Source organism: Triturus cristatus, chromosome 8, assembly GCF_964204655.1.
Source record: "Triturus cristatus chromosome 8, aTriCri1.1, whole genome shotgun sequence".
Lineage (NCBI taxonomy): Eukaryota > Metazoa > Chordata > Amphibia > Caudata > Salamandridae > Triturus > Triturus cristatus.
The window spans coordinates 981600450-981624584 of NC_140591.1; the positions used below are offsets into that span (position 1 = coordinate 981600450).

General features: G+C 47.3%; 1 protein-coding gene across 3 annotated transcripts in view; it reads right to left on the reverse strand.

Annotated features, from left to right (window-relative positions):
* The window catches only part of UPF3A (UPF3A regulator of nonsense mediated mRNA decay), a 508452-nt gene that overhangs the window by 51422 nt on the left and 432895 nt on the right, over nucleotides 1-24135 (reverse strand). The gene's annotated exons all lie outside the window — the stretch shown is intronic.

The window sequence follows — 24135 nt, forward strand, 5'->3', positions numbered from 1 at the left end:
TACATCATAATGAAGTTCACTTCTGCTCAGCGACCCACCTGCATCTCCAATCATTCATCCACTGTATCCTTGCCTTCGTCCCTGGACCGCACTCCACTGCAGTCTGGCCAGTTTCGGGATATACAAACACCACATACATGTATACATTTAGTTTTTTTGCAGAGCTGGGGACATTTGTCATTATGTCCTTCCAGCTCTTGGCTCAGGTCTGTATAGTTTAGTTTGGATGATCAGGGTTTTCTTCTTTGCTTTTTTAATCTTTCTGCAGCAGAGCATGGCATGCGGATCCCTCTTCTAAGTACATGCAGATGACACCCAACTACACCTTTGGTAGTTGTCTATATAAACATAATGAAACCAGGTTGAAGCAAGTCAACAACATTTTGAATGTTGGGGAGCCAGAGATGCTGTCTACTAGAATGTTAAACGAAAAAGACCACTTGCAGTTTGTGTGTGCAGAGCCCTCCTCCTGATGTGACTCCATGGGATCTGGAATTGTCTATCAACCGTACCAAGCTACAAAAAACTATGGCAAGAAATCTGCCATGGTGTGATACAGAAAATAATTGTCAGAATATCATTTAGTATAAATATTCCCTGACATAAATGTAGTCTACAAGAATATTCCTCATTGAAGTTAATGATAGGAAAACTACAACCAAGAGGACTATATTTATGTGAATGATATTTAAGACACAATATTAATTATACATGATATTCACTGACATACAACCGCTGTTATTCCCTGCATTTCACTCTGACCTCTTCTCGTAGAAAAGATGGATTAATTGGCTCAGTTTGTGAACCACTATTGCTGTTGTGCTGCCCATGAGTGCCAGAAAGCCATTGGGTCAGACCCTGCAGTTGGACATTCGAAGCAAACTTCACTCTTAATTCGTCCCACCTCCTCTTGATTTTTTATGTATCTATATTTATACTTTAATCGGAGCTTCCAGATGCAGTTTTTGAGTATGAACATACTATGTACTGTAAGTACATTTAATTTTTTTATTCGTCATGAATTCTAATTTTATGCTGTTCTTTTCGTTACTGGCTACCATTTTATTTATAATAATTAAAGAACAGAATTATTTTTTTTTACACTAAATCTCGAACTAGTTGAATGTTTATGCTATCTCCTCTAAACTACTGACATATGCATGCATTGCTTTTTGTTATAAGAAACAATAAAACACATACATAAATAAATAAAGCACACAACTTTAGATAAAAACAGATACTGGCTCCAATCTCCTCAAGTATTACTGGGCGGACATCTGAATTATGTCTCCGAATGGGTGGTCCGGAAAAACTAGAAGCATTGGTTCCACACGGACCACATGGTGGCGTGTCAACCCTTGTGGGACCTGGAACCTGGCCTGGCTGCCCAAGCATACAGGAGAGGAGTTGGCCTAACGGCTAGGGCGGTCGACCTAGAATCTGGAGAACTGGGTTTGAGTCTCAGCAATGACACTGAACATCCTGTGATTCTAGGCAAATCATTTAATACCCCCGTGCCTAACAAATTATTGACATGTCCTCAGGTAATGCAACTGGTGCTATGTAAAGCGCTCCGATACCCGATTCGGGTCAAGTTTGCGCTATATAAAACTCTGTAAATAAATAAATAAATGCACGGCTATGTAGCATGTACACTGCTACCCCTACTAAAACGGTACCTGACACTGCCTCTCCAAATACGCCTACTGCTCATAACCCAGACTTCCCCTGGCACTCGCACCCCTTTCCTTCTGCTGTTGGAGCACTGGGTACTGTCAGATACTCCGAGACCACTTCACTGGGGATATCATGAAGTCTTTTGATCAGTACAAGGCAGATAATCAACTCCCAGATACCACACGGCTCCAATATTGGCAACTGAGGCATTGGGCAGTACACCCCTCGGTTATTCGTCCTTACAACCCCTTTGAAAAGCTCATACGGGCCTACGATGGCTTAAGAGGCCTTACATCTAACATCTACCATACGCTTCAACACTCTACACCAACACACACTCATACCTACCAGTCAACATGGCACAACACCACCCAGGAAGACATAACGCCCACACAATGGGAGACACTGTGGCGGGACATACCCAAAACCTACTGCAGTCTCTCTCTTACAGAACTGGCATATAAATTGATGTTCCAATGGTACCATAAGCCGGCCCGTCTCTCCACCATCTATCCGGGCACCTCCCCTCTTTGCTGGAATTTTAAAGAGGATGTGGGAAATTCTCGCCATATCTGGTGGTCTTGTAGAGTAATTACCACATGCTGGAAGGAGATACTGGGCCATATTAAGGACACTGTATTGGTGGTGGTGGTATTGGTGGTGGTGGTATTGGTGATGGTTGTATTGGTGGTGGTGGTGGTATTAGTGGTGGTTTTGGTGGTGGTGGTATTGGTAATAAAACAGGCTTTTGAAACCAACCCGTTAGGTGGCTTTAGTGCAGATGACATGTAACACAGATGTGTTGTTGTCAGCATCAACCCATTCACACAGGATTATGTGCTACCTGGAATTCGCATGACTTAATTTGCTAATACATTTTACTTGGGGGGCTGAAACAGACACAAGATAATGCTGGGTTAAAGTGATTGAAAGCGTATGCAATTGTTACAGGGTCGGCCATGCTGCTAGGAAAAAAACAAGTGGTTTCAGCTGAAGGAGCGCATGTCCGGCCTGCAGTAAGAGAAACTCAATAACGTATATAGTGATTACAGACTATATAACATGTCCCGTGTAACAGCTGAAGTAAAGGGGCCAGTAGCTTGGAAGGTTAACAAATAAAAGACAAGGCCGTATTAAGAGGGACTAACAAGACTATTAACGAATCCGAAGGTAGCATTTTAGAAAGACAATCACACAAGCCAATGAAAAATAAGGGCGGACTGTGGGAGAGGTTCTCTCCCATACTCTACTACAGAAGTCCCGCAGAGCGAGCAGCGTATGCACTCTGCCGCCAGGCTCCACCTAAATACCCATTCCGCATCTAATGGGAACATTTCAAGCCTCATCAATATTTATAGTCCTTTTGTAAACCTCTACAAAAGGCTACAAACGCAGAGAGGGATACTTGTATGTGACAGCTGACCCCATCCCTGAAGTCGCGTTCACTCAATGGAAACGTTTTTTCCAAAGCAACCACAGTGCCTTAAAGTTATAGGGGCTGTTTTCGAAAATGAAACAGCAATTCAGTGACCGTGGCAGCTGTCCCTCGAGGACAGCTTCCATTTGTTTTTCTAACAGCCCCTGGGCAAATATCAAGCACAAAAATAACAATCCACACAATATCATAGTCAGAATATTGATTACCAAAAATTTCATAAAGGTAAGTACATATGGTTAAGTATAAATGTATAGTTCTTAGCTCCAGAACCACATACCTTGAAGATATATATATTTTCACGGTACATATAAGTGGAGTCAAAAATAGCAAATCTATACTTGTTTATATATTCATCTTGACAATATTTTGGTAGTCGATATTCTGGCGATTAAATTACTGAAGCATACTACTTAAAACTTGATATTCTGGTATTATGCCTCCTCTGTAACTGATCTCGCGGTACTATGAACCGTGAGTGTTAAACAACAAGACACAATACTCAAATTACTGACAAAGAACACTAAGAGTCTGTACATTTCACAGACCAAGGGGATGGAAACAGTGGCAAATGGGACAATGAAAACCAGTGGCACAGGAAAAAAGACTATAGTTCCCAGAGAAATATACTCATCTGAATAACACAGAATAACTCACTCTGTAGTAGCCACACAATTGTTACATTTCTCTGTCAAGTAGGGAAAGGGAATATAAGAAGCAAGTTTGGTATCTAGCAACAGCAGTTGATAAGGTTCCTTTGCTCGCTTCCTAGTTTACACCTATTAGTGCCATTCCCGTACCTTTTTGGTCCTTCTCTTACCTCTTAAGGAGGAGAAGGGTGAACTGGTCTCAGGGTTCCTCTGTTATCATAAGCATGGCACCAAGAGGCAGCTTTAAAAAATAAAAGTTACCATTCTGAATGTGGAAGCTGTCCTTTAGGGACAACTTCCACTTTACACATGTCTTATCACCCCATTTTGTGAATCAGTAACTAACCAATATTTTGTGACTGCAATTATAGTCAATACACAGCATTGCGAATCACAGAGAGATTGAGACCTTTTCCTTTGCAATTCATCATGTGTCGCAAACCGCACTTTGCACTTCAAAAAGACATTACTGACTCACAATGTGCCTTTTGTACTTTGTGACACAAACTTCTGTGATCCCAAAGTCTGTTATTTTACATATAGCAGCCTTTAAGTACACAAAAATACTTTGTTCACCAGGCCCTAGTAGCCCAATTTAAAACAAGCATTTGCAATGCAATTGGTCTCGCATTTGTGAAAGTTAGAGCTATCAGTGTTGTAAATGGTAATGTTCTCCCCTTTACACTAGCCTCGGAGATCCACGGAAGTGTCACCAAAGCATGTATCACACCACAAATGTGAAACAAGCATTGGCGTAGCTAATAGGTCTCCCCTTTGGGATCTCATAAGTGTTTAGCCATGCAGCACATTTTCCTGGGTGTTGTGCAGCCAGAAATTGAAGAGCTATACAACTGCTACACACTAGTTCAAGTAGTCTGATTTAGAAATATATGCTTGCAAATGGGAGGATGAAACAGGAGGTGGAACAAACTAGTTTCTAAAAACAGAAGAGGGTGGTAGCTTATGTTGGAGAGCATCACAAAAAGGAAGCTCTCAAATCTGGAAGAGCCTGCTGGCATAGCAGCTTGGTGCAGTGGGGTCTGCTAAAGGGATCTGGAGCAGGGATGACAGAAGGGGTAACAAAGAGCAGCAGCTGATATCCCTAGCTTGCCCTTTGCTACCCCTTTACTACCAGGGTCTCATCAGCCATTAAGGAGCTCCAGCAATAGAAGAAAACAGGACACATACCTGGATTAGGAGTGCCGTGGTTAATTGTGACACATGAAAACTTTACTGTCGGTACAAATTGTCTGCACCCTCTGAGTTTTTACTAAATATATTAGCAGGTCAATCCTGCTGATATTTACCAGGTGAAAAGGTCAGTTAACTAGCAGATGTAGATTTTTGGTGTGGAAAGCAGCAAAATGCTCATTATTTCCCAATGCAATGAGGAAATCTGGTATTCGGTGCTCGCTATAGTACCCATTAAATTCCCACCCCGGGGAATCAGTATTTAATGGGTGTGATAAATAGCTCCTGTTACCTAGCTAGCCAGCTCATAACTAAGGCCTCAGACCCCAGTTTACTTTCTATAGTTTGCACTTTTTGCCCTTTCACTAAACCCTCGGCAGAAAACTGTTGAGGGGCTAGCAGTGGGGCAGATTGTGATATCATCAGGAGGTCAAGGGTGCGAATTGTGGGACTTGCTGGTTGCAGGTTTAGCCCTGCGTCATCTCAACTAGTCCACTAACATCATGTCGGAGGAGAGAGCAGGAAGAACCAGATATTCATCCTTATCCAGCCTTCTGACACACTCATATACCAGCACCATCTTACAGTGAAACATAGGGGGAAAGAAAATAGCATAGCATAGAAGGAGACGAGAAAGGATGAGAAAGAAAAGAGGGGAATTGGAAAACAGAAGGAAGAAGAGGGAACACGAGGACAGATGTATAAGACCAAAAAGTGAGAGAAGAAAAAAGAAATGGAGAGAAAGGCGAATTTAAAGCAGGGTTCCAGTGCTGGCTAAGGGAGGGAGAACGATGGAAGGCAAGGAGGGAAAAAGAAAGAGGAGACAGTGAGAGGGAAAATGACAGCATGGAAAAGAGTGGAGTAGACAGGAAGAGGGGCTATGAGAAGATGCAAAGAAAAGAACAAAATGAAGAAAAGAGAAAAGTAATGACAGTGGCAAGCGTGAGACACTGGGTGAGCAGAGCAGAGGAAGAAAGGGGGAGAAACATAATAGAGGATAAGGGTGGAGATCAATAATGTCAGTTTAAATGAGATGCCAGTGAAAAAAGGGTAACCAGGCAGGAAAGCGATAAGAGTGAGGTTGTGATAGAGACAATAAGTTAAAGGAAGGGAGAACGGGCATAAAGGACATAAGGAAAATGAGAAAGGTGTTGACGATGGATTGAAGAGAAGAGAGGAGAGGGCGACAGAGGTAGAAGACACGAGGGAGTGAAGAGAATTGGATATACAAAGAAAGAAGCTGGAGGAGAGAAGGGGTAGGAGGAGGAGGGAGGGGGTAGGTGGAGGAGGGAAATGAGTAAGTGGGTGCGAGCTGTGAGAAGACGAAGTTAGGCAAAAAGAGAATGGGCAGATCATGGAATTATTAGACAAGGAGGCAAAGCAGAGAATGAAGGGGTGAGCAGGCGACAAAGAAAGAGAGGAAGGACGAGAAAGAGAGCTTTGATGTGTAGTGATCGCGTAATGGCCTTTAGGAAAAGGGTATCCGGGAAGAAATAAACCAGAGTGAATGGACCAGGAAGGGAGAGGACGGGAGCCAGGTGGAAAGACATTGGTGTAGCTTCCATTGGTGCAGCAGGTGCAGTGGCACCGGAGCCCAGAAGCAATACCAGGCCACTAGACCACTATTATTGCTGCACTTCACAGTTCAAACGGCGACCAGGGGCCTGTTTTATTTCTTGCACTAGGGCCCATGACACACCTGATACGCCACTGTGGTGGAAGGGACTGGGAAACTGGTAGAATGGCAGGAGAAGGCATGGTGTAGGTTGGTAACTCAAGCGGATGTGTGACTGGCACGAGACAGAGGCGCGCATGCACAGGATGAATGAGAGGGCAGGTTATGCATGGGGGAGGCTTTGGCGAAGTAGTGTGGGAGCTCAGAGCGGGGGTGGGGTGGGTGTGAGTGAATATGGAGTGTGTGTGTGCGTTTGGAGGAGGGGATAGCGGGGGATGGAATTCATTGTGTGTGTGTGCTTGTGCACACACACCTACGCACGCATCCGGCCATAAAGAAGAGCTGGGGACCGATACAAGAAATGATGAGAGGTGCCCGAAGGGGGCAGTTCCAAAGTCCAGCGACGAGGACAGACATGGCGGAGTCCGGCTCCCCCCTCAGTAGATGGGGGCAGACTGGAAAATAAAGAGTACCTCTGTCTCACTATGTGCGCCTTCTTCCTACACATAGCGCCGCACTACACGAGGCATATCAACGAAGAACAGGAGACTAGAAGCCTCTAAGCACCAATTGCAACCAACAACAAGGGGAAAGGGTTAACAACCTGCACATGCCACCGCTGGAGTAAAGAGAGGCAGGCAGCGGGGGAGTGCTAGTGCTGGGGTGGGGTTGCGGGGGGAGGAGGGGGTCACAGTGCGAGGTCTCAGCCTTAAGAAATCCACAGATGTATGTGTGCTTGGGGAGTAGGGGAGGGCTCTAGCGTAGGGACGTGGGGGAAAAGTCACGAACAAACAGGCAGCAACGAAAGTGAACTGCCCTAATATCAATGTTTCCAAAACATAAAGTGCGGCGTCTCTGAAGTCGTGCTGATAGACTAGCAGAGGGAAGCTCGGTAAACAAGTGGGAGTAGTGGGGGGAGTGTGGCCAAGAGCAGGGACGTGCAGCGTTTACCTTGCGGGAGCGAGCACAATAAGTGCTAACAGATGGCGCTGCTCGCTCCCGCAAGGAAAACGCCAAACGAGCACGCGTTGCAATTGAAAGCAATGCAAAGCGTGCACGTTTTTGGGGAAAAAGCGGATCGATTCCAAGAGGTCCCCTCCTAAGCAACGCATGCGCGCTGCGTATGTGAGACCTAAAAACTACATTTAACTAAGCAAGACTGTCAACAGTTTAAAAGCCTGCGTTTAAATTTACCACATACAAAACAGGCTCTTCGTTGTGTTGCTGCAAGAAGGAAATTGAACACATCTGTCGCCTTTGCATGGGGTTGCGATTTGGTACACACATAAGGTGGAGAGGAGAATGAAAATGGACCTTCCGAGATGTTGTCAGCTGGGCTGGCTGCTCGGAAGCAGTGCTGTGCACCATTACCCCTCGACTTGCATGACGCCTGCTCTGAACGTCCCAGGTCTGAGCTGTAATGCGGTAGGCACTGCCTCCACTCTGGGCTTGGCTGCCTGCCCCATTTTTGTTGTGATACACCTATAAGTATGGGGCTGAAGGGATGGTAGGGATGCAGCATGTAATACCAGTCCGCTGCAGCCCTCAGTGTAGACACATATGCAGCTTGGTCCGCTATCCACAGCGCTTAAACCAGAAGCGCAACTGCTGTGGGGGAGCGGGAGTGATAGGCTGCAGGCGGTGAAGCTGAGTTAATTACATTTAAAAAACTTAGCTTGAAGGCTGGCGTCCATAAAGCGTGTGCTGTGGAGATGTAGAAGTGAAAGCGTGGCGTCCATGAAGAGGGTGCGTGCTGAGCCACGAAAACACTGCATTGTGCCGTGAGGTGCACGGCTACTTCGACACGGCCCTACGAGTCCTGAGCCCAACATATTGGCTGTGGGGCACAAGAGATTTGTGAAACCGGATTAAGAAAATGAACCGAAAGTAAAGTTGAAATGTTAAACTTTATTTAAATGGTTAAAAAGTCTTATGTTTTTGGGGTCGTGACCAAGCTCTTTGCTGAGCTCCGCGTATGGCCAGCAAAAATATCCTGAAGTCCAGTGTAATGAGACACCCGTCCGGGGCTAAGTGTGATGGGGAAGCCCCCCTGCATGCATACTGACCCCCCTGAGTCCGGAGTATAGTCGATATGAGACCGTCGCCCGAGGAGCGGCGCCGTGATTGCGATCAGCTGCGGCCCTTGGATGAGACTTGGTCCCTGTAATGTTGCTCAGAAATCACACGAGTCACGTTGTTGTGTTACCGCTATATTTATTTAGCATTCTAATGAGTATGTACCGAGGAGCGTCGGCCGGCACTTTCCTCCCGCTGCTGCTCGGCGCCCTCTCTGCCCGCGTGCACCCCGGCGCCAACATGGCCGCCTGCGTCACGTCAACGTGACGTGATAACAACTAGACCGCTACATATCTCCCCCTTTTACCAAACCAAAAATCAGTCACTTACAGTTCGCAGGTTAGTTCAAAGTCTTGGAACCTGGAAGGCCTCACCACTTGTCTTCCACTCCTGGTCACCTTACCAATGTTCCCTCGAGCCCCTTGGCTCTGCGTTTCCTCGATTTCTGTTCCTCCACTCATCGCTCCTTCGCTGTTCTTATTGCCTCTCGGCCTGTCCATCTCTACCACTGGGGCTCACCCCTTAACACACCTTCTTGCTCCTCTCCTGCACCTGCTTCTTCCTTTTGTTCACTTCCGCCTTCCTTGTTCTCTTCATCCCCGTCTTCCGTGTCTTCACCTTCCAGATCCCACTGTTCCCATCTCAATATCTTGTTGCACCGGGCCATGCGGTCCTGCGACCACACGTTCCCATCACTGAGCAGGGCCGCTCGATCATAAACTTCCTTAACCTGCATCGGCTTGCTGTACTTGCTGTCTCCCTTTCTTTGTAGGGTCGCCAGCTTTACTCTCACCCATTCTCCTTTCTCTAAGTGAGTGTCCTTCACATTCCTTCTCTTGTTGTAGTTGTTGGTGTAGATGGCTTGTGCTCTCTCCAGATTTGCTCTTACTACCGCCGGAGACCATTCGCTGGTCACCACCTTCTCCTTCCAGATTCTGTTGTCGTGCGTGAAGGGTTCACGTCCTCTCAATATTTGAAACGGGCTAGACCCCGTGCTTGTGGGCGTTAATCTGTAGGCCCATACCATGTTCTCCAACGCTTTCTTCCAGTCTTTATTACAGGTGATGGCCGCTTGTATGGCCCCCATCACCACTCTGTTAAATCGTTCCACCAGACCGTTGCCTGCCGGATGGTATATGGCCGTGTGCTTTACAGAGATGCCATTTCTTCCCATGAATTGTTTCCATCTTTCCGACGTGAACTGTGGTCCATTGTCACTTAAGATGGACTTGGGAATTCCTTCTCGGGTGAATGTTTCCGATAGAAACTCCAGGATGTTCTCCGTGTCCATGGATTCGCTCACCTTTATTTCTGGCCATTTGGAATAGCGGTCGATGAGGACACACACGTATTTCTGTATGCTCTGGTCATCCAGCACCGGTCCTAGAATGTCTATTGACAACTCTTCCCACGGGTTTGAGGGAGTGTCGAATTTCCCAAGGGCTGGACGTAGTGGTCTCAATGTTTTGTCGGCCCCTTGACATTGGGGACACTCTCTGACATACCTCTCTGCTCTTACGTCCATACCTGGCCACCAGTAGTTCTGTTTCGATCTGGCTTTGAGTTTCCCTATGCCAAGGTGGCCTTCGTGTAATAAGTCCAGCAGCTTGTTGATGAGATTCGTGGGGGGAATTACTCTGTCTCCCCGGTAGATGAATGTGCCCTTGTCACCTACTGTCAGTTCTTCTTTCACTTCATAAAATGGTTTGAGGTTGGTTTTCACCTTTTTCTTATCAGGCCACCCTCGTGTGATGTGCGCTTTTACTTCCATAAGGTCAGCGTCTTCTTCATAGGCTTCCGTCCACTCTTGTATGCTGATTATCTTCTCTTGGTCCTCTATGAGAGCTACCAACTCTCCTTTGTCCGCTGGGTCTTCTTCTCCCGGCTCCATGGCCGCCGCTCGACTCAAGTAGTCCGCCACTCGGTTCTTGTTTCCTGGGATGTACTCCACATCATATCTGAATTCCAACAGTTTTAAGGACATCTTCGATATCCGGGGTGTGGCGCTGGCATGCCCGCTCGATGTTAGTACCTTCACTAACGGCTTGTGGTCCGTCTTGAGCAGAAATCGGGTACCCCATAGGAACTGCCGGAACCTCGTCATGGCCCACACTACCGCTAACATCTCCTTCTCGATGACGCTGTACTTGCCTTCCGTCTCCGTCAGTGCTCTGGAGGCGAAGCTGATTGTCTCCATGTCCCCTCTTCCTCGGTCTTGCATGAGTACAGCGCCTAACCCCTTGTCGCTGGCGTCGGTGATGAGTATGGTGGCGCCTTGTGGGTCGTACCCCTTGAGTGGTATGGCTTCTAGGATTCCCTCTTTGATGACTTCAAATTCCGCTTGGGCTTCCGGTGTCCACTGGAACACCGTGCTCTCTCTTGTCAGCCTCCTCATGTTGTAGGTCTTGGATGCGAAATGTACCACGAATTTGCTATAGTACTCCGCCATCCCCAGGAACGATCTGACTTCCTCCTTGTTCTTGGGGGGCGGTGCTTCCGCGATGGCTTTCACATTCCCCGTCTTGGGTGTGATCCCCTGTCGCCCAATTTCATGGCCTAAATAGGTTACCGATTGCAGTCCCAACCGACATTTCGACCATTCTGCCGTGAGACCTGTGGCTTCCAGTGTTTGTAGTACTTTTTCTAGTTTCCGGTCATGATCTCTCCTATCTCTCCCCATCACTAGGATATCGTCCTGGAAGTACTGTACATCTTTGCAGTCTCTGAACAATTGGTGCATCATCTTCTGAAAGACGGCTGCCGCCGAGGCTAGTCCGAACGGCATGCGACAAAATCTGTAGCACCCAAACGGGGTGATGAACGATGTCAGGCTTTTGCTGTCCGGGTGTAGAGCTACCTGGTGGTAAGCTGATGTGAGGTCAATGGTGGAGTACCACTGAACTCCTCTGGTTTTTGCCAACATCTCCTCTATCTTGGGAAGGGGAAATTTCTCCACCACTATGTTTTTGTTGAGTTCTCTCAGGTCCACGCAGAGCCTGACCTTCCCATTGGGTTTCATCACGACCACCAAGGGCGCCAGCCATTCGGCGCAGGTGATGGGTTCTATGATGCCCTTCTTCTCCAGATCTTGGAGTTCTGTCTGGACGGCTTCCCTTACTGCAATGGGCACATTCCTCACTTTATGTGCCACTGGTGTGGCTCCGTCCTTGAGTACTATTTTATGTTGAAATTTCTCCATTTTCCCTACAGTGCCCCCAAACACTTTTGGGTAGTTCTTCTTCCATCTGTTCATGTCCGGCCATTCCTCCTGTTCTGTGAGTAGAATTTGTTCCTTCCCTCCTGGGTCGAGTTTTATGCCCAGGTCGCCTTGGTCTAACCATCCTAGGACGGAGGGTCCTTTCTCGGCCACATACAGTTTGCACCGCGCTGATCGGCCTCTGAACTCGAACAGTAGACGTCGGAAGCCCAGCATGGGAATGCGATCCCCATTATAGGTAACCGGTCGTATGTCTAGTTTCTCCAGTTCAGGGCCCAACTTGGATTGGAACTGTTCTTCCCACACTGCTCTCTGTATAATGGTAAATGGGGATCCGGTGTCTGCCACTACTGAAATGGTGATGCCGCCCATGGACATCTCTAGGACTGGTTTGGTTGATCTCTTGGCGTCTACGCTCAATACCTGATCGTATATACATAAGACGGTGACCACTTCTTCCTCTGTGGCTTCCTCCAGGTCTTCTGCGCTTTGGTCAACATATTTCACCACTCCTTTCTGTTGTTTCTTCCGACACACCTTCTCGTAGTGACCCATGATACCGCAGTGCAGGCATTTGGCTCGGAATGCCGGGCAACGTCTGTCGTGGGCTTCGTGGGACCAACTTCCACACCTGTAGCACGTTTTCTTGTTCTCACTGTCCGCTTGTTTCCCTTGCCATCTGCTAGTCCCTTTGGCCATGGGTTGTCTGTTTTTCTGGTCCTTGCGGTGATCTCCCTCCTGTATCCTGTTCACCATGGTTGGGGTGACCGCCTCTTTTTTGGTGGCATCGGCGCACCTCTTCGAGAGTTCTGCCCTCTTCACTATGACCATTACTTCCTTGAGTGTGGTGTCCCCACTCGCCCACAGCTTGTCTTGCACGTTTGCGCTGGTGGTGTGCATGATCACCTGGTCTTTTATGAATTCATCTTCCCACAGTGCGTACTTACACGGGGCTGCTAGTTTTCTCAACGCTGCTACATACTCTTCGATGGATTCCCCCACCTTTTGTTTCCTTTGTTGGAAGTTATATCTATCCACTGAAACACAGATGGTGGGGCGGTATCGCTCATCTAGGGCCTCCACTGCATGCGCATACACATCGTCGTCTGTGTCTTCTCTCTTCGTTGGTACTAGACTCTTGTATATTCTCAGACCTTCTGGGCCCAGATTTAGTAGCAGGATGCGTTTTTTTCTCTGAGGAGTGAACTGCTCTTCATTTTCGTCCTCCAGGACCCCTATGAAATTGTCTATATATTCCTTCCAGTCCTCCCATTTCATCAGTGGGTCTCCGGGTTTCGTTAGGAATTGCACGGGTGCAATCGCATACCCTGCCGGGGTACTCATCTTCACTTCCTTGGCGCTCGTTCCGTCGGTGGCTTTGCTCGGGGGGCTGCCTGGGGTGTTGTTGTTGTTCCCTGTGTGCTTGATTCTCTGGGGGCTCTTGTTACTAGACCCCACTTCCTCCTCTTTGGTAGCCAGCGCAGCGCTCCCTGTGCGTTTATATGTGTGAAGGTGGCGCGGGTGCTCTTGGCCGTTTGTGGGTAGCGTCGTCCCTGTGGCTTATATGCGGCTCGTGTGCTGTACTGTGGCACTGCCACGCTCCTCGGTTGCTCCGTACCTCGGATCGTCCGACGTGGTTGACTAGGACGTTTTCCGTGACTCCCCCGCTCCAGGCAGGCCTGTCTGGTGTTCCGTTTTGGGCCTGGTGACCTGCTTGTGTGACTTCCTTCGCCTCGTGGGGGCCACGTGGAGTGTTGCCCTCTCCTGTTCTCCTGCGTCGGTCAGATCTCTATCCCACTCTCGTCGCCACTGTAATGTTGCTCAGAAATCACACGAGTCACGTTGTTGTGTTACCGCTATATTTATTTAGCATTCTAATGAGTATGTACCGAGGAGCGTCGGCCGGCACTTTCCTCCCGCTGCTGCTCGGCGCCCTCTCTGCCCGCGCGCACCCCGGCGCCAACATGGCCGCCTGCGTCACGTCAACGTGACGTGATAACAACTAGACCGCTACAGTCCCCAGTCAACATCCGAGGTGTGGAAGACGGAGCGGCCTGCGGACGGCGACGGCACGGAAGATGGCAATTCTCCCCCCTTTCCAAAGCTAAGTGAGGTGGCTGGAAGGATCCACTGATACACGCACGCTCTCCGGTAGCGTGCGCTATGGTCTCGTGACCCTCTGCAGCGGTTCCTGCGGCCAGCTCCAGACCCGGCCCGAAGTGAGTCGGGGTTTGGATTTGCCTGAAGCGCCCCCTCCCAGGTCCCAGTAGATCCATATATATACGAACGCTCTCTGGCGGCATGTGCCACGGTGTCTCGACCCCTTTGGAACGGTTTCTGCAACCGACTTCCGGCCCGGCCTGGAGGGAGTCCGGGCTTGAGCCTGCCTAACGCACCCCCTCCCGGGTCTCAGAAGATTGTGAGGCCAGCGGCCTCAGACAGATTACCGGCACACGGAGGCACTTTCCTCCCCCCTCCTCCCTGCTCCCTTCTACCTGCTAGGAACCAAGGCTAAGCTGCATCGGAGGCGTTGCGCAGCAGCCGCCGACTGGACTGACTGCAAGGCCCGCATGATCCTAGCGCATTATTGAGGGGTCAGACTGCTTGCTTTCTCGGTGAGTCCCCGCTAATATCGCGGCTGGGTGCTCCTTCTTGCTACCCCCCTCCCCATCCTGCGCCTGAGACTGGGGAAAATTGACTGTGCTAAAGGCCCGAAGACCAGTGTTGGGCCCAAGGGATCGTTTGGGCGGAGATCAGTGCGTGGACCCTGAGGAGATGCATACTGCCTAACTGTGCAACGAGTGGGACATTGAATTGTGCCTTGACACAGCTGAGATTGAACTTGAGGGGATTACATGCAATAGAAGTAGCTGCGCAGACAGTTTGGGGGTCCCAGAACGGTAGGTGAACCCTCCCCCCTTTTTCTGCCACGTTCTAGCGTATATATAGGCAGCAGGAACCCCTCTGAATGGTGGCTGCATACAGAGCAACATACGGAGTGGACTGCAGTGTACAGCGCGTTCCTCCTCACCCACATGTACTGTAACAGCGCCAGCGCTTTTTTTTTTTGCCTCCGAGTCTGGGGACAACATAATAAGGGGACTGTCACTGGGCGCGTCGCGATCCACTGCTCCCCTATAAGGAGCGCGTGGACTGCCCAAACTCCTGCCGAGGCCAGCTGAGCGAGGCATTGCTAGAGGGTATACTTCATGTCCAGCCATGCAATGGGGAAGCCACGTGCGGACAAATCACAGCCCCATCAGCCTGAAAAGTCGATGGCGAGAATGCCGCACACCAATGCGCTTCCGATGCAGGTACTCCACCAGACCATTCACATAGCTTTGATAAGTTGATGGCTGCAATACTGGACATTAAGTCCATGTTAGGTCCTAAAATAGACACCGTATGCCTCGATATGGGATTTTTGAGGGAAGATCACAAAAAACTCAAGGCCAGAGTAGAGGAGTCGGAGTCTGCACTGGCAACCTTGCGCCTCACTATGTCTACAACTACTGACCAACTCAAATCCCTGCAGAAAGAGGTGGACTACCTGGTGAATCGGTAGGAAGACCAGGAAGGTCAGTCCCGCATTAACAATATCCGCATCGTAGGGCTGCCGGAGCGGGCAGCGGGACCAGCCATGGACCTGTATTTGGAGATCTAGATCTCCGATGTGATCCTGCAGGGTCTCAAAATTTTTCTCCATAGAACTGCCGCACAGGGTCCCGGGGGCCCCTCCTCGTCCGGGTAACTGAGGCCAGTGGTTGCACGCTTATTCAATTATAGGGTCAGAGACCATATTCTGCAGGCGACCAGGTCTAAGGGCCCATGGCAGGTTGAGAATGCTACGGTACACATCTTCCCTGACTATACACTGGCTGTCCAGCGCCGTAGATCTTCATTTGTGGAGGTCAAGCAGTGCTTGAGGGATCACCAGATACCGTATGCACTGCAATACCCAACTAAACTTTGCATACGACATAAAGATCTCACTGTGTACTGCTCCATCCCGGAGGAAGCTTAGTCCTGGATAGATCATCACGGTTTCGCCCATCCTCCACCCACTGCTTCAGCAGGATCAGAATCACAACTGCCTTGAAAGTCAGTAGGCACGCGAAGACGACAGAGGAGACCTCCTGTACAACGGCCCACCGAGAAACAAGTGGCAGCGGAGAGGGCACAAGCCATAAAAATGGCGGGACACCTCAGTAATGTTGTGGCATCTGCGAGATCTGACTCTGAATCGGATGATGGACAAGACTGCCAGTAATCCTTAACAGACTCACAAAGTGCAGAATTGCGAGGAGACGGTCCGGAGATGACCCACAACTGGTGACCGAAGATGGGTAATGGCCTGAAGTCTGCAGAACCTGGAGGCCATGAACTTGTGACGATTAACCAGTCTGCAAGAGAACCTGGTGGACTTCTTCTTGTATATCCTTTTTATGTGCATGCACATTTAACGGGCATTTGACCAGATAATAAAAGGTGGGTTGCTCTAATGATACATGCTTTTTTCTGCCCCGGGCACGGGGGTCTGAGTTATGAGATATCATACAAATGATTAAATGATGGCAGCCAAAAGTCAGCCTGGGTTGGGTTATAGCTGCGCCCCCAGTTGACGATACGTAGCTGAGATAGCATTTGTTCTACTATAATGTTAACGGTATTTCATTGCAAGTGGCCAATTGGCAGTTGGCAAGCCGGCCTTGGGTGGGGAGGTAGGGGAATGTTATTGTTCACAACGATCTATGATTTTTACTGTACGGGTTGTGGGGTGCAATTGTATACTAGGACATACAGCGGGATGGCTGTGGGGTGGGGGGATGCGGGGGTGGGATGGGCGGTTGGTGGGTTGAAAGTCCCCCTCACTTTCTAAAATGGCTAATACTGAACACACTCTTAACTTGGAATGTGCGGGGCTAGCAGGATGGCATACCAATACTTGCGCACCCACAAGGTCTCAATTGCACTAATACAAGAGACACACCTTACCGCACAGACATTAGCCTCACTGCGCAAGCGCTGGAGAGGTACGGTCATAGGCACCACATACTTCGGTTATGCTAGGGGCACCCTCAGATGGGTGGCACTAAGCACACCTCTCAAGGTGGCACATACTTGAATAGATCCTCAGGGACGCTATGTGACTCTGGAGGGCCAATTGGATGGAGCTCCGCTGGCGCTGATTTCCCTATATGCTCCGAACACTGGGCAAAAGCAGTTCCTACAATAACTCACACCTTCTCTGCTATCTAACCCCGTAGCACCATCACTATGGGGGGACTATAATACGGGACATCACTATCAATGTACCAAGTTGCCAGAGGTAATTAATCCATGCATTTATCGTCCCCTCGTATACATGCACCCGTGTCTTGCCAAAGCTGATCTGAAACTTGCTCACATCAACACTCAACTATCCCCCAATCAAAATGCTAGGGAAAACAAACGGGTGTGGCGGTAGGGGCGGGCCGATCTACTATCAAGCCTCCAAGTATTCCTTGCAAATCCCGCTGCAGTAGGCACTTACTACTCCAAAGAGACACTGTCTCCAGTCTCCCCTCGTCCGTCCTCCGACGATACGGGTCTCTAGCAAACTGCCTGTATTTAAGGAGCCGGTGTTCCCGTCAGCGTCAATCACTGCCCGCTCTGTCTACGGCCAGCCCAGAATGCTCTCCTTTCTATAGACATAGAAATAGGCCCTCGGGATGGTCTGTGTATTCTCATGCATCTAACATGGCGGCCATTCTTCAGTACCTTAGATAATCAGATCGTGCCTCAGTGGATTAAAAGATCACGCCTCAGTGAATTAAAAAGTGTGACGAGGGGAGACTGGAGACAGTGTCTCTTTGGAGTAGTAAGTGCCTACTGCAACGGGATTTGCAAGGAATACTTGGAGGCTTGATAGTAGATCGGCCCGCCCCTACCGCCACACCCGTTTGTTTTCCCTAGCATTTTGATTGGGGGATAGTTGAGTGTTGATGTGAGCAAGTTTCAGATCAGCTTTGGCAAGACACGGGTGCATGTATACGCGGGGACGATAAATGCGTGGATTAATTACCTCTGGCAACTTGGTACATTGATAGTGATGTCCCGTTTTTATTTAGAGTGTGACGACAAGAGCACCCTCCCCCGCAGTCCCGGGTTCAGAACAGGACTCGTAGACTCTTGTAAGTACATAGATTCCACAGAGAGTTGGATACAATGTATACATAGATTGATTAAAAATATTTGATGTTTCGCCTCTTTGAGATGTGTGAGAGAGAGCTAAATTTGCCGATTTTAAAGCAAAAGCACTGTAAATACACTGAGGGTTCTCTGAGTATGAATGATTTAGCACCCAAACCAGTGGTGTAGGGTTCCTTGTGAGTTGTGGTGTCCACCTGCACGGGTTCAGGGGGTTGTTAGAAGAACAGGCTGTAATGGAGAATATTAATCACGCTAACGGACGCTTGGGAAATACAATAAGAATTATAAATAACAATAAGAATTACGAGATTGAAAATCACGACTCGTTTTTCCTTTTTTCTTGTTGTAGAATTGTACATCCTCTTAGAAATCCCAAAACAGAGTGATGCTGGGGTATTACCCCGAGTGAAAAGGTAAAGAATACCCGAGTAGTGGTATAGACCATCAAATAGGGACCAACACCCTGATGAATGCCAGAGTGATCCGGTTGGGCACATAAAAAGCTGGCAGAAACATGTTGGTTTTTGCAGCGGGGATTGAAGGGTCGTTACCTTCCCGGAATACCCCATTTTGTTGGTTTTAATCCTGCCAGAGGTTGACAAGAATAAAATTTGTGGGTCTACCTCGAGACAGTTTTATATCTATTTCTGCACCTCTCTTGGTCCCTTTTTCCAGGAGAAAATCTGTTTTCCTGTTTTGTTGAGAGTCACACTTTTGTGTTTGATTTTTGTCTGTCTTCTTTATTATACTTTACCCTCACCACTTCTCTTCATCGTATATACCAAAAAATTGCGCTCCATCCAAGGTGTTGGTCTGCACCTGGGTGTATGATGCGGCCCAATGATGAAGCATGACACTACCAAGTGTGTGAGGGCAGTATTAAGACATCTGTTGATTTTCCCGCTTGTAGCGTCTAGCACATTTGTTTATGTTTCTGATTGTTTCTCTGTCGTGTGAGATTAAGTACTAGTGAGGGAGTCAGAGAAAGCTTAATCCCTTGTCTCTCCTATCTTGTGTTTTTGAGTATAGCACGGCCGCTTAGCCGTAGAGACGTTTTCAGGTATTACCTGTGTTTAATTAAAAAATCCCCAATAAGGTTCTATTAGAATCTAAAATGGAGGAACAAGGCCTCTCCTATGGAGATGAGGCCGCAGACAGAATTTTAGCATGCCCGTCCCTGTTAGGGGACACTACACTGACACAGGCACTTACACAGGTGGAGGGTTGGGATGCACTCACAGAACTCAAAAGGACACAGGTCAAGACCATCTTACATGGAGCTATACTCACTGAGTATCTGAGAGCCAATGCAGCTCCTGGGGGTCTCCTAGTAGTCAATGAACCTCTTATTTTTTTGGAAGACACCACGTTCAGAAAAAATTGGTCGTTGATTGCGTGGAGATGCTCCAGAGATTGGCTTATCCTTATTATAGATACAGCTAAAAAGATCTCAGGCGATCTTTTGATCCAAATCCAAGCAAGTGAGGATAATCTGAGAACACATATCCAAATCTCTGTGTTTAAAAAGAAATTGGAAGAGACAAATAAGGTAGTCAATGAATATAAAGACTACTTGGTAAATTCCAAGGTCCAAAAACTACAGAAAGATCTGAAGAAATTTTCTAGGGAGAAAGTTTACCCATATATCAATGATGAGTATGTTAAAAATAAAGAAAATACAGTGACACAAAAAAAGCTAACTCGTCAGAATTCAGATCACTCTAGCTCAGGGAGTGAGAGCAGTGACAGTGATTACAGACCGAGATACAGGGGTAGAGGTTGGTCAAGAGGATACATGCAACCTTACCAACACGGACCACAAATGGGATTTGCTTGGCCTCCACTGTACCCTCCGATGGGCCCACCCCAATTTTTCCCGAAAGAATATCCGCCTTTTTTAGAGAGAGGCAGGGGGAGAGGCAGGGGGAGACAGAGATCACAGAGGACACAGAGGGTACAATGGGAAGATATGAACCAGAGGATAACTCGCAGCATGGCCCGGGAAGGAGAACCGAGTACCAGCAGGGACCTAGCTTAGTCATGAATTTAAGTAACAAGATTCTGACACCGACACAAGAGAGAGTGCTATCGAGGGGTCTAGAATTCGTCCCCACTAACCAACCCGACAAATTTAAACTAAAGTGTGAACTAGCCGGTTTCTTTCGGAACATACGTTTGAGAGTATTTTTTGAAGGTAAAGAATCTTCCAATCAGGGGGACGATACAGGCCTTAGGAAGAAGTCGACCTTTGTTCCTACCCTTAATCAGTTACCTCCAGAGGTGGGGGTTTTTGAACAGGCAGTACTGAGAGAGGTAGATCTCTTAACTTCAACAAAAGCAAATAAACCATTCTTTAATCTATCCACATTGGAGAACAAGGCCCTTAAAGAACTCAGGGATGATAAATCAGTCAGTATAAAACCAGCTGACAAGGGCGGGGCGATAGTGATCCAAGACCTAGACACTTATAATGCCCAATGCCTTCTTTTGTTGAATGACAGAAGGAATTATACCATCTTAGAGAGGGATCCTACAGAAGAATTAAGGATTCAAATTTCCTCGCTAATAGAGGAAGCATTGGCAAATGACTGGATTAGCCAGAAGGAGGCACTTTTTCTTTGTAATCAATATCCAACTGTACCTTATTTTTATACCTTACCTAAGGTACACAAACCTGCACGACCCCCACTGGGGCGACCTATAGTTTCTGGTGTGAACTCAATCCTGGAACCTTTATCCAAATTTTGCGACTTTTATCTTCGTCCGATTGTACAAAAGATGCCTGCGTACCTGAAAGATACTCGAGAGGTACTTAATCTCATTAAGAACTTGGAGTTTGATATAGACAGAGACCTGCTAATTGGGCTGGACATAGAATCTCTGTATACTAATATCCCCCAACAAGAGACCTTGAGGGTGATTGAAAACATCCTTTTTGCAGAGGACTGGGAGTTTCAGACACCAAGGGCATTTATACTCTGCCTCTTGGAATTGTCGCTGACCAAGAACTTCTTCAAATTTGAAGATAAATTCTATATACAGACCCATGGTACATCCATGGGGAGCTCTTGCGCCCCTAGTTTGGCCTGCCTCTATGTCTCGAAGTTTGAGGAAGAAGAAATTTTCCAACCTACCAATCCCTTTCAGAAAAATATAAGGGAGTGGCATCGATATATAGATGATGTCTTCATCATCTGGAGGGGAAATAGAGTTTCGGCTGAAACCTTCCTCACCTGGCTCAATCAAAGGAATCCATTTTTTTTCTTCACTGGAACGATTACGAATGATACCCTCCCTTTCCTCGATCTGAATATCAAAGCTGAGGGAGGTACTTTGACCAGCAATGTGTTCCATAAAGAAACTGATAAGAACAATTTATTATCATTCCTGAGCTTCCACCCTCGGTCTTTGAGGGAAAATCTACCCTACGGACAGTTTCTGCGTCTCCGCAGAAACTGTTCCCATGTGGCGGATTACAAAAAGGAAGCAGAGAATCTCAGTGCCAAACTCAGGAATAGAGATTACCCCGAGACTGTAATCAGAAAAGCTCAAAAAAGAGCAAGGAATTGCAACAGGGATGTCCTGCTTGAGACGACTACGAGAGAGACAATGGAAAGGAGTATATGTGTAACCACATATAATACAACATCTAACCATCTGAAGAAAATCATCCAGAAGAAATGGCAAATTCTAAATTCGAATGGGTTAAACCAACCTGTCCCTTTGTTCTCTTTTAAGAAGAGTGCGAGTATTAAGAACATGATTGTGAACACGCGCCCAAGGCCAGCGAGGGACGCTGCCAATCTGCATATTTACAATCAATTTTTACCACCAGTAGTTGGGCATTATGCCTGTGGCTACTGCAGAGCTTGTCCCTCGTCAATAAATGGGAAAAATATTGATATTGGTCTAATGAGTCCCTGGGAATTAAGACAACACACTACATGTAACACAGAAAATGTGATTTACTTATTGAAATGCCCTGTGAATTATTTTACGTGGGCATAACAACACGAAAAATAAAAACTCGCATCCTGGAACACATGAGCACCATACGCTGTGGCAAGACCAACACACGACTTACTGCCCACTTCTTTGAAAAGAAACATAATGAGAAGGACCTTAGATGGGTAGTGGTGGATAAACCATTTATACCACCAAATATATGTGATATCTCGAGCTTCCTTCTAATGCGAGAACAAAGATGGGTGGAACGATTGAAAAGTCATACTACGGGACTAAATGATGGAATCCCCTGGTTCTAACTATATGGTATCATGCAACACTGAAAAAGGTACAGAGAGATACGCAATAAGGTTAGTTGGGTATCCAGTTAGGGGTAGATGTGAGTGGGAGGAGTTTTTCTGTTTTTTGGAATTACCCCTTGTGGAGATTATGTGAGGTAAATAATGCATCTTACTCACTAGTGTGTCCCACTCCCTAGGGTATAATTAAATAAAACACACTATCTCGAATCTCACATTATCACACTTTTTAATTCACTGAGGCATGATCTTTTAATCCACTGAGGCATGATCTGATTATCCAAGGTACTGAAGAATGGCCGCCATGTTAGATGCATGAGAATACACAGACCAAAGCGAGGGCCTATTTCTATGTCTATAGAAAGGAGAGCATTCTGGGCTGGCCGTAGACAGAGCGGGCAGTGATTGACGCTGACGGGACCACCGGCTCCTTAAATACAGGCAGTTTGCTAGAGACCCGTATCGTCGGAGGACGGACGAGGGGAGACTGGAGACAGTGTCTCTTTGGAGTAGTAAGTGCCTACTGCAGCGGGATTTGCAAGGAATACTTGGAGGCTTGATAGTAGATCGGCCCGCCCCTACCGCACACCCGTTTGTTTTCCCTAGCATTTTGATTGGGGGATAGTTGAGTGTTGATGTGAGCAAGTTTCAGATCAGCTTTGGCAAGACACGGGTGCATGTATACGAGGGGACGATAAATGCGTGGATTAATTACCTCTGGCAACTTGGTACATTGATAGTGATGTCCCGTTTTTATTTAGAGTGTGACGACAAGAGCACCCTCCCCCGCAGTCCCGGGTTCAGAACAGGACTCGTAGACTCTTGTAAGTACATAGATTCCACAGAGAGTTGGATACAATGTATACATAGATTGATTAAAAATATTTGATGTTTCGCCTCTTTCAGGTGTGAGAGAGAGCTAAATTTGCCGATTTTAAAGCAAAAGCACTGTAAATACACTGAGGGTTCTCTGAGTATGAATGATTTAGCACCCAAACCAGTGGTGTAGGGTTCCTTGTGAGTTGTGGTGTCTACCTGCACGGGTTCAGGGGGTTGTTAGAAGAACAGGCTGTAATGGAGAATATTAATCACGCTAACGGACGCTTGGGAAATACAATAAGAATTATAAATAACAATAAGAATTACGAGATTGAAAATCACGACTCGTTTTTCCTTTTTTCTTGTTGTAGAATTGTACATCCTCTTGGAAATCCCAAAACAGAGTGATGCTGGGGTATTACCCCGAGTGAAAAGGTAAAGAATACCCAAGTAGTGGTATAGACCATCAAATAGGGACCAACACCCTGATGAATGCCAGAGTGATCCGGTTGGGCACATAAAAAGCTGGCAGAAACATGTTGGTTTTTGCAGTGGGGATTGAAGGGTCGTTACCTTCCCGGAATACCCCATTTTGTTGATTTTAATCCTGCCAGAGGCTGACAAGAATAAAATTTGTGGGTCTACCTCGAGACAGTTTTATATCTATTTCTGCACCTCTCTCGGTCCCTTTTTCCAGGAGAAAATCTGTTTTCCTGTTTTGTTGAGAGTCACACTTTTGTGTTTGATTTTTGTCTGTCTTCTTTATTATACTTTACCCTCACCACTTCTCTTCATCGTATATACCAAAAAATTGCGCTCCATCCAAGGTGTTGGTCTGCACCTGGGTGTTTGATGCGGCCCAATGATGAAGCATGACACTACCAAGTGCGTGAGGGCAGTATTAAGACATCTGTTGATTTTCCCACTTGTAGCGTCCA